At 47.1% G+C, this 13,546-nt stretch overlaps 8 non-coding genes across 8 annotated transcripts; 4 read left to right on the forward strand and 4 right to left on the reverse strand.

Annotated features, from left to right (window-relative positions):
- Positions 1-1,641: 1,641 nt before the first annotated feature.
- Positions 1,642-1,715, reverse strand: trnai-aau (transfer RNA isoleucine (anticodon AAU)). The gene has a single exon. It is a non-coding gene; the product is annotated as a tRNA-Ile (tRNA).
- Positions 1,716-2,083: 368 nt separating this feature from the next.
- On the forward strand, positions 2,084-2,165 carry trnal-uag (transfer RNA leucine (anticodon UAG)). The gene has a single exon. It is a non-coding gene; the product is annotated as a tRNA-Leu (tRNA).
- Positions 2,166-4,691: 2,526 nt separating this feature from the next.
- On the reverse strand, positions 4,692-4,765 carry trnai-aau (transfer RNA isoleucine (anticodon AAU)). Its single transcript has one exon. It is a non-coding gene; the product is annotated as a tRNA-Ile (tRNA).
- A 368-nt stretch (positions 4,766-5,133) lies between these two features.
- trnal-cag (transfer RNA leucine (anticodon CAG)) lies at positions 5,134-5,215 on the forward strand. The gene has a single exon. It is a non-coding gene; the product is annotated as a tRNA-Leu (tRNA).
- A 2,526-nt stretch (positions 5,216-7,741) lies between these two features.
- trnai-aau (transfer RNA isoleucine (anticodon AAU)) lies at positions 7,742-7,815 on the reverse strand. Its single transcript has one exon. It is a non-coding gene; the product is annotated as a tRNA-Ile (tRNA).
- A 368-nt stretch (positions 7,816-8,183) lies between these two features.
- On the forward strand, positions 8,184-8,265 carry trnal-uag (transfer RNA leucine (anticodon UAG)). Its single transcript has one exon. It is a non-coding gene; the product is annotated as a tRNA-Leu (tRNA).
- A 2,526-nt stretch (positions 8,266-10,791) lies between these two features.
- On the reverse strand, positions 10,792-10,865 carry trnai-aau (transfer RNA isoleucine (anticodon AAU)). Its single transcript has one exon. It is a non-coding gene; the product is annotated as a tRNA-Ile (tRNA).
- A 368-nt stretch (positions 10,866-11,233) lies between these two features.
- Positions 11,234-11,315, forward strand: trnal-uag (transfer RNA leucine (anticodon UAG)). Its single transcript has one exon. It is a non-coding gene; the product is annotated as a tRNA-Leu (tRNA).
- Positions 11,316-13,546: the final 2,231 nt, after the last annotated feature.

Raw genomic sequence — 13,546 nt, forward strand, 5'->3', positions numbered from 1 at the left:
ACCAGGATGCCTCAAATAGCTGTAATGGCTGTGATGGCTATTTGCAGCATTTTATTTTAAGCCTGCTTTTCAATCGACCTGCACTGGCCTTTTTCAGCCTTTTGCAAGCTTGTCTTTGAATTAACTTGCAGCGGCATGCCCCAAATCAACCGATCACACCCCTTCGCTACTGAACCGCCGGCCCCTCAGTGCAGCTACTCACTGTTGCCAATGAAGTACTGCCTTCTGATAGTGCTTCACCTCTCGGAGCTCTGTCGACAGCTTCTGCGCCCCTCGCGGAATTCTGCTGCAGTGCCAAGCTGAATGTGACGCTCTCCCGATGTGCCGTAAAAAGTCCAAATCTTCGACAAATCGTTCGCTGTGACCGCATTGTGCTCCCTCTATCCTTCAAACACAAAGTCGCCAATCAATCACGCAGGTAGGACAGGTAAACTATATTGTGACTTCTTGATTTGACGATGAGAGTAGAATATCAATATCGCTGGAGAGTTTTCACCAGAGCGTCTTGCTCGTTCAACAAACAGATTCCGACTGCTATGTCACGTGACAGACGACATCATATCCTCCCTGACGATGCATACGAGTTATCGACATACCCGCTGAAAGACGTACGACAACAGCAACCATCGTCGGGGATCTGTGGACTTGCACTCCAAGGTGCCATTGTTCCTTTATACTTCTTCCATTTATTGTGTATTCCCTCGCCTTATTAGGCTTCCCCAAATGCGTTCCCTCACACCTCTGTGGATTGAATTCCAATTGCCGCTGTTCTGCCGATGTCACTCGTCCGTTCATATCTTCCTGCAGTCTCCAGCTTTCTCCTCATTATCACCCCTAAAGCCCAGTCTCCTTTGACAGCACCTTCCAAACCCGTCACCTCGATCGCCTTAAATGACAAGGGCAACAGTCGCATGGGGAACACCACTACCTACAAGTTCCCCACCAAAGCACACACCATCCTGACGTGGCATTATATCGCCGTTCTTTCACTGTCACTGAGTCACAATTCTGGAAGCCCCTCCCTAACAGCACTGGGTGTACCGGCTGCACATGGACTGCAGTAGTTCAAGAAGGTGGCTCGCCACCACCACCTTCTCAAGAGCAAATATTGATGGGCCAGCGATGCTAACATCCCATGAAGGAAGATAAAAGGGAACATGTGAGAAACTCAGTTCTCCTGGGTGGCAATTTGTTATTTGGCGATTTGAACGGAGGTAAGCCAGCAGAAAGATGCAAAGCAATGTTCAAATAGACTGACATTTTTTGTTTATTTTTTCACGGGGCATCAGTGAGAAAGGCAGCATTTATTGTCCGTCCTTAATTGCCCTTGAAAGGTCAGTGGCCAGTTCGGCCATTTCAGAGGACAGTTAAAAGTACTGTGGGTCAGGAGGCGCCAGAAGAGGTAAAGGAAGGCAGGTCTCTTTCCTGAAATGACATCGGTGCAGCAGATGGGTTTTCCAGCAAAGGATGATGGTTTCACAGCACCTTGAGTGAGCGAAGGTGAAATGGGGCATATTTGCATTTGTGAATGAAATGGAAAATGGTTGAGCTGTTGTGGGGGGATTTGTATTAGTATTTGCTCATGGATTGTAAATGCAATGCACCCAAGCAAGGCAATTACTGCCCCTGTGCTTAAATTAGTGGCCTGTATGGGGATTGAACCCAGGACCTTGGCGTTATTAGCACCACACTCTAACCATCTGAGCTAACAGGCCTTGACACGCAGCTACCTGTTAATGTTAATGTTGTACGCCTGTCACCTTTCATCAGCACTCTCTTTCTCTCTCCACAGATGCTGAGTTTCAGCAACACTTGCTCTTTTTCTTTCACATTTCCAACATGCACACACACTTTGACTTTGATTTCTATCTTCAAGTGGCTTTTGCAAACTCCATTTATCCACAAAGCCTGCATTACCAATTCAACAATGCAACCACTCGGCCTGCACTTTCAATGCATTGTGCTTACAAATTCCTCTCACTTCCATCTTCCCAAGCAAAGACCTCCATTCACAGGATAATTCTGAAGAAAAGCACCTTTCAATCACCAATCAATTCATTTACAGCCACAACCTCGACTGCATGGTAGCGTGGCCGAGCGGTCTAAGGCGCTGGATTTAGGTTCCAGTCTCTTCGGAGGCGTGGGTTCGAATCCCACCGCTGCTAGCATTTGACTCCCTGTTCCTTTTGGGCACACTCATTCTGCTGTGCTGGGCACATTGTCGCCGGGACAAGTCCACTTCTTCCCTGCGGCCCCTTTGCTTTCACCACCTTGGCTCCTGTGCCAGTATTTGAAGACATGGCTAATGCTCGCAAACTCTCTTGGCCTGCGAGCGTTACCTTTCTATTTATGCTACTCTTTCAATAAAACTTCAATGTCAAGACATTCTACCAGGGCATTTTGAAAATCTTCATTGTCATTCGCAACTCTGCAATTCTTTCACATGAGTCCATTTCAGAAAGGTTTCAATCCTTGCCATTGTCCCTACAGCCACTGACAAATTGCTCCATTCTCTCTTTTCACCGCTGTCTATATCACAGAAATTCCAACCCATGTCTCCTGAAATTGAGTTTCGCATGGATTTCTGCTTCTCGAGTGCTCTATATTTTCTTACCATCTTTCTGATCATCTTCCGATAAGCCTCAGCTATTCGGCCTCTGAAGACCTTCGATTGCCATAGCTATCTTCATTTGAACTGCTAGTTTATCTGCTTCTCATGCAGCCAAATCAAGGAACCATAGCTCTACCATTTCTTTGAAAAGTTTGAATTTGGCAAGAGGATCGAGGCTTTCCACTTGGTAGATGGGAATTTAAACGTCATCATGTGGACATTCCTGGGATTTTCCCTGCTTTCCGAGGTAGGAAGAAGCTTTCCTGCTTTCCTCTGCACGAAGGTTTCAATGTGCTGCCGATCTGGCTGCCTGCAGTACTTTTACTTGCCGTCACCTCTTTCTGAACTCTATGGCACTGCAGGTCTGTGGCCCTGTTGCTCCCCTTCGCACGCTTTTTCAGGCATTGTCCACAAAGCAGTTTATTTTGCTGTCAATGGCACCAGGATGCCTCAAATAGCTGTAATGGCTGTGATGGCTATTTGCAGCATTTTATTTTAAGCCTGCTTTTCAATCGACCTGCACTGGCCTTTTTCAGCCTTTTGCAAGCTTGTCTTTGAATTAACTTGCAGCGGCATGCCCCAAATCAACCGATCACACCCCTTCGCTACTGAACCGCCGGCCCCTCAGTGCAGCTACTCACTGTTGCCAATGAAGTACTGCCTTCTGATAGTGCTTCACCTCTCGGAGCTCTGTCGACAGCTTCTGCGCCCCTCGCGGAATTCTGCTGCAGTGCCAAGCTGAATGTGACGCTCTCCCGATGTGCCGTAAAAAGTCCAAATCTTCGACAAATCGTTCGCTGTGACCGCATTGTGCTCCCTCTATCCTTCAAACACAAAGTCGCCAATCAATCACGCAGGTAGGACAGGTAAACTATATTGTGACTTCTTGATTTGACGATGAGAGTAGAATATCAATATCGCTGGAGAGTTTTCACCAGAGCGTCTTGCTCGTTCAACAAACAGATTCCGACTGCTATGTCACGTGACAGACGACATCATATCCTCCCTGACGATGCATACGAGTTATCGACATACCCGCTGAAAGACGTACGACAACAGCAACCATCGTCGGGGATCTGTGGACTTGCACTCCAAGGTGCCATTGTTCCTTTATACTTCTTCCATTTATTGTGTATTCCCTCGCCTTATTAGGCTTCCCCAAATGCGTTCCCTCACACCTCTGTGGATTGAATTCCAATTGCCGCTGTTCTGCCGATGTCACTCGTCCGTTCATATCTTCCTGCAGTCTCCAGCTTTCTCCTCATTATCACCCCTAAAGCCCAGTCTCCTTTGACAGCACCTTCCAAACCCGTCACCTCGATCGCCTTAAATGACAAGGGCAACAGTCGCATGGGGAACACCACTACCTACAAGTTCCCCACCAAAGCACACACCATCCTGACGTGGCATTATATCGCCGTTCTTTCACTGTCACTGAGTCACAATTCTGGAAGCCCCTCCCTAACAGCACTGGGTGTACCGGCTGCACATGGACTGCAGTAGTTCAAGAAGGTGGCTCGCCACCACCACCTTCTCAAGAGCAAATATTGATGGGCCAGCGATGCTAACATCCCATGAAGGAAGATAAAAGGGAACATGTGAGAAACTCAGTTCTCCTGGGTGGCAATTTGTTATTTGGCGATTTGAACGGAGGTAAGCCAGCAGAAAGATGCAAAGCAATGTTCAAATAGACTGACATTTTTTGTTTATTTTTTCACGGGGCATCAGTGAGAAAGGCAGCATTTATTGTCCGTCCTTAATTGCCCTTGAAAGGTCAGTGGCCAGTTCGGCCATTTCAGAGGACAGTTAAAAGTACTGTGGGTCAGGAGGCGCCAGAAGAGGTAAAGGAAGGCAGGTCTCTTTCCTGAAATGACATCGGTGCAGCAGATGGGTTTTCCAGCAAAGGATGATGGTTTCACAGCACCTTGAGTGAGCGAAGGTGAAATGGGGCATATTTGCATTTGTGAATGAAATGGAAAATGGTTGAGCTGTTGTGGGGGGATTTGTATTAGTATTTGCTCATGGATTGTAAATGCAATGCACCCAAGCAAGGCAATTACTGCCCCTGTGCTTAAATTAGTGGCCTGTATGGGGATTGAACCCAGGACCTTGGCGTTATTAGCACCACGCTCTAACCATCTGAGCTAACAGGCCTTGACACTCAGCTACCTGTTAATGTTAATGTTGTACGCCTGTCACCTTTCATCAGCACTCTCTTTCTCTCTCCACAGATGCTGAGTTTCAGCAACACTTGCTCTTTTTCTTTCACATTTCCAACATGCACACACACTTTGACTTTGATTTCTATCTTCAAGTGGCTTTTGCAAACTCCATTTATCCACAAAGCCTGCATTACCAATTCAACAATGCAACCACTCGGCCTGCACTTTCAATGCATTGTGCTTACAAATTCCTCTCACTTCCATCTTCCCAAGCAAAGACCTCCATTCACAGGATAATTCTGAAGAAAAGCACCTTTCAATCACCAATCAATTCCTTTACAGCCACAACCTCGACTGCATGGTAGCGTGGCCGAGCGGTCTAAGGCGCTGGATTCAGGTTCCAGTCTCTTCGGAGGCGTGGGTTCGAATCCCACCGCTGCCAGCATTTGACTCCCTGTTCCTTTTGGGCACACTCATTCTGCTGTGCTGGGCACATTGTCGCCGGGACAAGTCCACTTCTTCCCTGCGGCCCCTTTGCTTTCACCACCTTGGCTCCTGTGCCAGTATTTGAAGACATGGCTAATGCTCGCAAACTCTCTTGGCCTGCGAGCGTTACCTTTCTATTTATGCTACTCTTTCAATAAAACTTCAATGTCAAGACATTCTACCAGGGCATTTTGAAAATCTTCATTGTCATTCGCAACTCTGCAATTCTTTCACATGAGTCCATTTCAGAAAGGTTTCAATCCTTGCCATTGTCCCTACAGCCACTGACAAATTGCTCCATTCTCTCTTTTCACCGCTGTCTATATCACAGAAATTCCAACCCATGTCTCCTGAAATTGAGTTTCGCATGGATTTCTGCTTCTCGAGTGCTCTATATTTTCTTACCATCTTTCTGATCATCTTCCGATAAGCCTCAGCTATTCGGCCTCTGAAGACCTTCGATTGCCATAGCTATCTTCATTTGAACTGCTAGTTTATCTGCTTCTCATGCAGCCAAATCAAGGAACCATAGCTCTACCATTTCTTTGAAAAGTTTGAATTTGGCAAGAGGATCGAGGCTTTCCACTTGGTAGATGGGAATTTAAACGTCATCATGTGGACATTCCTGGGATTTTCCCTGCTTTCCGAGGTAGGAAGAAGCTTTCCTGCTTTCCTCTGCACGAAGGTTTCAATGTGCTGCCGATCTGGCTGCCTGCAGTACTTTTACTTGCCGTCACCTCTTTCTGAACTCTATGGCACTGCAGGTCTGTGGCCCTGTTGCTCCCCTTCGCACGCTTTTTCAGGCATTGTCCACAAAGCAGTTTATTTTGCTGTCAATGGCACCAGGATGCCTCAAATAGCTGTAATGGCTGTGATGGCTATTTGCAGCATTTTATTTTAAGCCTGCTTTTCAATCGACCTGCACTGGCCTTTTTCAGCCTTTTGCAAGCTTGTCTTTGAATTAACTTGCAGCGGCATGCCCCAAATCAACCGATCACACCCCTTCGCTACTGAACCGCCGGCCCCTCAGTGCAGCTACTCACTGTTGCCAATGAAGTACTGCCTTCTGATAGTGCTTCACCTCTCGGAGCTCTGTCGACAGCTTCTGCGCCCCTCGCGGAATTCTGCTGCAGTGCCAAGCTGAATGTGACGCTCTCCCGATGTGCCGTAAAAAGTCCAAATCTTCGACAAATCGTTCGCTGTGACCGCATTGTGCTCCCTCTATCCTTCAAACACAAAGTCGCCAATCAATCACGCAGGTAGGACAGGTAAACTATATTGTGACTTCTTGATTTGACGATGAGAGTAGAATATCAATATCGCTGGAGAGTTTTCACCAGAGCGTCTTGCTCGTTCAACAAACAGATTCCGACTGCTATGTCACGTGACAGACGACATCATATCCTCCCTGACGATGCATACGAGTTATCGACATACCCGCTGAAAGACGTACGACAACAGCAACCATCGTCGGGGATCTGTGGACTTGCACTCCAAGGTGCCATTGTTCCTTTATACTTCTTCCATTTATTGTGTATTCCCTCGCCTTATTAGGCTTCCCCAAATGCGTTCCCTCACACCTCTGTGGATTGAATTCCAATTGCCGCTGTTCTGCCGATGTCACTCGTCCGTTCATATCTTCCTGCAGTCTCCAGCTTTCTCCTCATTATCACCCCTAAAGCCCAGTCTCCTTTGACAGCACCTTCCAAACCCGTCACCTCGATCGCCTTAAATGACAAGGGCAACAGTCGCATGGGGAACACCACTACCTACAAGTTCCCCACCAAAGCACACACCATCCTGACGTGGCATTATATCGCCGTTCTTTCACTGTCACTGAGTCACAATTCTGGAAGCCCCTCCCTAACAGCACTGGGTGTACCGGCTGCACATGGACTGCAGTAGTTCAAGAAGGTGGCTCGCCACCACCACCTTCTCAAGAGCAAATATTGATGGGCCAGCGATGCTAACATCCCATGAAGGAAGATAAAAGGGAACATGTGAGAAACTCAGTTCTCCTGGGTGGCAATTTGTTATTTGGCGATTTGAACGGAGGTAAGCCAGCAGAAAGATGCAAAGCAATGTTCAAATAGACTGACATTTTTTGTTTATTTTTTCACGGGGCATCAGTGAGAAAGGCAGCATTTATTGTCCGTCCTTAATTGCCCTTGAAAGGTCAGTGGCCAGTTCGGCCATTTCAGAGGACAGTTAAAAGTACTGTGGGTCAGGAGGCGCCAGAAGAGGTAAAGGAAGGCAGGTCTCTTTCCTGAAATGACATCGGTGCAGCAGATGGGTTTTCCAGCAAAGGATGATGGTTTCACAGCACCTTGAGTGAGCGAAGGTGAAATGGGGCATATTTGCATTTGTGAATGAAATGGAAAATGGTTGAGCTGTTGTGGGGGGATTTGTATTAGTATTTGCTCATGGATTGTAAATGCAATGCACCCAAGCAAGGCAATTACTGCCCCTGTGCTTAAATTAGTGGCCTGTATGGGGATTGAACCCAGGACCTTGGCGTTATTAGCACCACGCTCTAACCATCTGAGCTAACAGGCCTTGACACTCAGCTACCTGTTAATGTTAATGTTGTACGCCTGTCACCTTTCATCAGCACTCTCTTTCTCTCTCCACAGATGCTGAGTTTCAGCAACACTTGCTCTTTTTCTTTCACATTTCCAACATGCACACACACTTTGACTTTGATTTCTATCTTCAAGTGGCTTTTGCAAACTCCATTTATCCACAAAGCCTGCATTACCAATTCAACAATGCAACCACTCGGCCTGCACTTTCAATGCATTGTGCTTACAAATTCCTCTCACTTCCATCTTCCCAAGCAAAGACCTCCATTCACAGGATAATTCTGAAGAAAAGCACCTTTCAATCACCAATCAATTCATTTACAGCCACAACCTCGACTGCATGGTAGCGTGGCCGAGCGGTCTAAGGCGCTGGATTTAGGTTCCAGTCTCTTCGGAGGCGTGGGTTCGAATCCCACCGCTGCTAGCATTTGACTCCCTGTTCCTTTTGGGCACACTCATTCTGCTGTGCTGGGCACATTGTCGCCGGGACAAGTCCACTTCTTCCCTGCGGCCCCTTTGCTTTCACCACCTTGGCTCCTGTGCCAGTATTTGAAGACATGGCTAATGCTCGCAAACTCTCTTGGCCTGCGAGCGTTACCTTTCTATTTATGCTACTCTTTCAATAAAACTTCAATGTCAAGACATTCTACCAGGGCATTTTGAAAATCTTCATTGTCATTCGCAACTCTGCAATTCTTTCACATGAGTCCATTTCAGAAAGGTTTCAATCCTTGCCATTGTCCCTACAGCCACTGACAAATTGCTCCATTCTCTCTTTTCACCGCTGTCTATATCACAGAAATTCCAACCCATGTCTCCTGAAATTGAGTTTCGCATGGATTTCTGCTTCTCGAGTGCTCTATATTTTCTTACCATCTTTCTGATCATCTTCCGATAAGCCTCAGCTATTCGGCCTCTGAAGACCTTCGATTGCCATAGCTATCTTCATTTGAACTGCTAGTTTATCTGCTTCTCATGCAGCCAAATCAAGGAACCATAGCTCTACCATTTCTTTGAAAAGTTTGAATTTGGCAAGAGGATCGAGGCTTTCCACTTGGTAGATGGGAATTTAAACGTCATCATGTGGACATTCCTGGGATTTTCCCTGCTTTCCGAGGTAGGAAGAAGCTTTCCTGCTTTCCTCTGCACGAAGGTTTCAATGTGCTGCCGATCTGGCTGCCTGCAGTACTTTTACTTGCCGTCACCTCTTTCTGAACTCTATGGCACTGCAGGTCTGTGGCCCTGTTGCTCCCCTTCGCACGCTTTTTCAGGCATTGTCCACAAAGCAGTTTATTTTGCTGTCAATGGCACCAGGATGCCTCAAATAGCTGTAATGGCTGTGATGGCTATTTGCAGCATTTTATTTTAAGCCTGCTTTTCAATCGACCTGCACTGGCCTTTTTCAGCCTTTTGCAAGCTTGTCTTTGAATTAACTTGCAGCGGCATGCCCCAAATCAACCGATCACACCCCTTCACTACTGAACCGCCGGCCCCTCAGTGCAGCTACTCACTGTTGCCAATGAAGTACTGCCTTCTGATAGTGCTTCACCTCTCGGAGCTCTGTCGACAGCTTCTGCGCCCCTCGCGGAATTCTGCTGCAGTGCCAAGCTGAATGTGACGCTCTCCCGATGTGCCGTAAAAAGTCCAAATCTTCGACAAATCGTTCGCTGTGACCGCATTGTGCTCCCTCTATCCTTCAAACACAAAGTCGCCAATCAATCACGCAGGTAGGACAGGTAAACTATATTGTGACTTCTTGATTTGACGATGAGAGTAGAATATCAATATCGCTGGAGAGTTTTCACCAGAGCGTCTTGCTCGTTCAACAAACAGATTCCGACTGCTATGTCACGTGACAGACGACATCATATCCTCCCTGACGATGCATACGAGTTATCGACATACCCGCTGAAAGACGTACGACAACAGCAACCATCGTCGGGGATCTGTGGACTTGCACTCCAAGGTGCCATTGTTCCTTTATACTTCTTCCATTTATTGTGTATTCCCTCGCCTTATTAGGCTTCCCCAAATGCGTTCCCTCACACCTCTGTGGATTGAATTCCAATTGCCGCTGTTCTGCCGATGTCACTCGTCCGTTCATATCTTCCTGCAGTCTCCAGCTTTCTCCTCATTATCACCCCTAAAGCCCAGTCTCCTTTGACAGCACCTTCCAAACCCGTCACCTCGATCGCCTTAAATGACAAGGGCAACAGTCGCATGGGGAACACCACTACCTACAAGTTCCCCACCAAAGCACACACCATCCTGACGTGGCATTATATCGCCGTTCTTTCACTGTCACTGAGTCACAATTCTGGAAGCCCCTCCCTAACAGCACTGGGTGTACCGGCTGCACATGGACTGCAGTAGTTCAAGAAGGTGGCTCGCCACCACCACCTTCTCAAGAGCAAATATTGATGGGCCAGCGATGCTAACATCCCATGAAGGAAGATAAAAGGGAACATGTGAGAAACTCAGTTCTCCTGGGTGGCAATTTGTTATTTGGCGATTTGAACGGAGGTAAGCCAGCAGAAAGATGCAAAGCAATGTTCAAATAGACTGACATTTTTTGTTTATTTTTTCACGGGGCATCAGTGAGAAAGGCAGCATTTATTGTCCGTCCTTAATTGCCCTTGAAAGGTCAGTGGCCAGTTCGGCCATTTCAGAGGACAGTTAAAAGTACTGTGGGTCAGGAGGCGCCAGAAGAGGTAAAGGAAGGCAGGTCTCTTTCCTGAAATGACATCGGTGCAGCAGATGGGTTTTCCAGCAAAGGATGATGGTTTCACAGCACCTTGAGTGAGCGAAGGTGAAATGGGGCATATTTGCATTTGTGAATGAAATGGAAAATGGTTGAGCTGTTGTGGGGGGATTTGTATTAGTATTTGCTCATGGATTGTAAATGCAATGCACCCAAGCAAGGCAATTACTGCCCCTGTGCTTAAATTAGTGGCCTGTATGGGGATTGAACCCAGGACCTTGGTGTTATTAGCACCACACTCTAACCATCTGAGCTAACAGGCCTTGACACTCAGCTACCTGTTAATGTTAATGTTGTACGCCTGTCACCTTTCATCAGCACTCTCTTTCTCTCTCCACAGATGCTGAGTTTCAGCAACACTTGCTCTTTTTCTTTCACATTTCCAACATGCACACACACTTTGACTTTGATTTCTATCTTCAAGTGGCTTTTGCAAACTCCATTTATCCACAAAGCCTGCATTACCAATTCAACAATGCAACCACTCGGCCTGCACTTTCAATGCATTGTGCTTACAAATTCCTCTCACTTCCATCTTCCCAAGCAAAGACCTCCATTCACAGGATAATTCTGAAGAAAAGCACCTTTCAATCACCAATCAATTCATTTACAGCCACAACCTCGACTGCATGGTAGCGTGGCCGAGCGGTCTAAGGCGCTGGATTTAGGTTCCAGTCTCTTCGGAGGCGTGGGTTCGAATCCCACCGCTGCCAGCATTTGACTCCCTGTTCCTTTTGGGCACACTCATTCTGCTGTGCTGGGCACATTGTCGCCGGGACAAGTCCACTTCTTCCCTGCGGCCCCTTTGCTTTCACCACCTTGGCTCCTGTGCCAGTATTTGAAGACATGGCTAATGCTCGCAAACTCTCTTGGCCTGCGAGCGTTACCTTTCTATTTATGCTACTCTTTCAATAAAACTTCAATGTCAAGACATTCTACCAGGGCATTTTGAAAATCTTCATTGTCATTCGCAACTCTGCAATTCTTTCACATGAGTCCATTTCAGAAAGGTTTCAATCCTTGCCATTGTCCCTACAGCCACTGACAAATTGCTCCATTCTCTCTTTTCACCGCTGTCTATATCACAGAAATTCCAACCCATGTCTCCTGAAATTGAGTTTCGCATGGATTTCTGCTTCTCGAGTGCTCTATATTTTCTTACCATCTTTCTGATCATCTTCCGATAAGCCTCAGCTATTCGGCCTCTGAAGACCTTCGATTGCCATAGCTATCTTCATTTGAACTGCTAGTTTATCTGCTTCTCATGCAGCCAAATCAAGGAACCATAGCTCTACCATTTCTTTGAAAAGTTTGAATTTGGCGAGAGGATCGAGGCTTTCCACTTGGTAGATGGGAATTTAAACGTCATCATGTGGACATTCCTGGGATTTTCCCTGCTTTCCGAGGTAGGAAGAAGCTTTCCTGCTTTCCTCTGCACGAAGGTTTCAATGTGCTGCCGATCTGGCTGCCTGCAGTACTTTTACTTGCCGTCACCTCTTTCTGAACTCTATGGCACTGCAGGTCTGTGGCCCTGTTGCTCCCCTTCGCACGCTTTTTCAGGCATTGTCCACAAAGCAGTTTATTTTGCTGTCAATGGCACCAGGATGCCTCAAATAGCTGTAATGGCTGTGATGGCTATTTGCAGCATTTTATTTTAAGCCTGCTTTTCAATCGACCTGCACTGGCCTTTTTCAGCCTTTTGCAAGCTTGTCTTTGAATTAACTTGCAGCGGCATGCCCCAAATCAACCGATCACACCCCTTCGCTACTGAACCGCCGGCCCCTCAGTGCAGCTACTCACTGTTGCCAATGAAGTACTGCCTTCTGATAGTGCTTCACCTCTCGGAGCTCTGTCGACAGCTTCTGCGCCCCTCGCGGAATTCTGCTGCAGTGCCAAGCTGAATGTGACGCTCTCCCGATGTGCCGTAAAAAGTCCAAATCTTCGACAAATCGTTCGCTGTGACCGCATTGTGCTCCCTCTATCCTTCAAACACAAAGTCGCCAATCAATCACGCAGGTAGGACAGGTAAACTATATTGTGACTTCTTGATTTGACGATGAGAGTAGAATATCAATATCGCTGGAGAGTTTTCACCAGAGCGTCTTGCTCGTTCAACAAACAGATTCCGACTGCTATGTCACGTGACAGACGACATCATATCCTCCCTGACGATGCATACGAGTTATCGACATACCCGCTGAAAGACGTACGACAACAGCAACCATCGTCGGGGATCTGTGGACTTGCACTCCAAGGTGCCATTGTTCCTTTATACTTCTTCCATTTATTGTGTATTCCCTCGCCTTATTAGGCTTCCCCAAATGCGTTCCCTCACACCTCTGTGGATTGAATTCCAATTGCCGCTGTTCTGCCGATGTCACTCGTCCGTTCATATCTTCCTGCAGTCTCCAGCTTTCTCCTCATTATCACCCCTAAAGCCCAGTCTCCTTTGACAGCACCTTCCAAACCCGTCACCTCGATCGCCTTAAATGACAAGGGCAACAGTCGCATGGGGAACACCACTACCTACAAGTTCCCCACCAAAGCACACACCATCCTGACGTGGCATTATATCGCCGTTCTTTCACTGTCACTGAGTCACAATTCTGGAAGCCCCTCCCTAACAGCACTGGGTGTACCGGCTGCACATGGACTGCAGTAGTTCAAGAAGGTGGCTCGCCACCACCACCTTCTCAAGAGCAAATATTGATGGGCCAGCGATGCTAACATCCCATGAAGGAAGATAAAAGGGAACATGTGAGAAACTCAGTTCTCCTGGGTGGCAATTTGTTATTTGGCGATTTGAACGGAGGTAAGCCAGCAGAAAGATGCAAAGCAATGTTCAAATAGACTGACATTTTTTGTTTATTTTTTCACGGGGCATCAGTGAGAAAGGCAGCATTTATTGTCCGTCCTTAATTGCCCTTGAAAGGTCAGTGGCCAG

Source organism: Heterodontus francisci, chromosome 34 (assembly GCF_036365525.1).
Source record: "Heterodontus francisci isolate sHetFra1 chromosome 34, sHetFra1.hap1, whole genome shotgun sequence".
NCBI classification, from domain to species: domain Eukaryota; kingdom Metazoa; phylum Chordata; class Chondrichthyes; order Heterodontiformes; family Heterodontidae; genus Heterodontus; species Heterodontus francisci.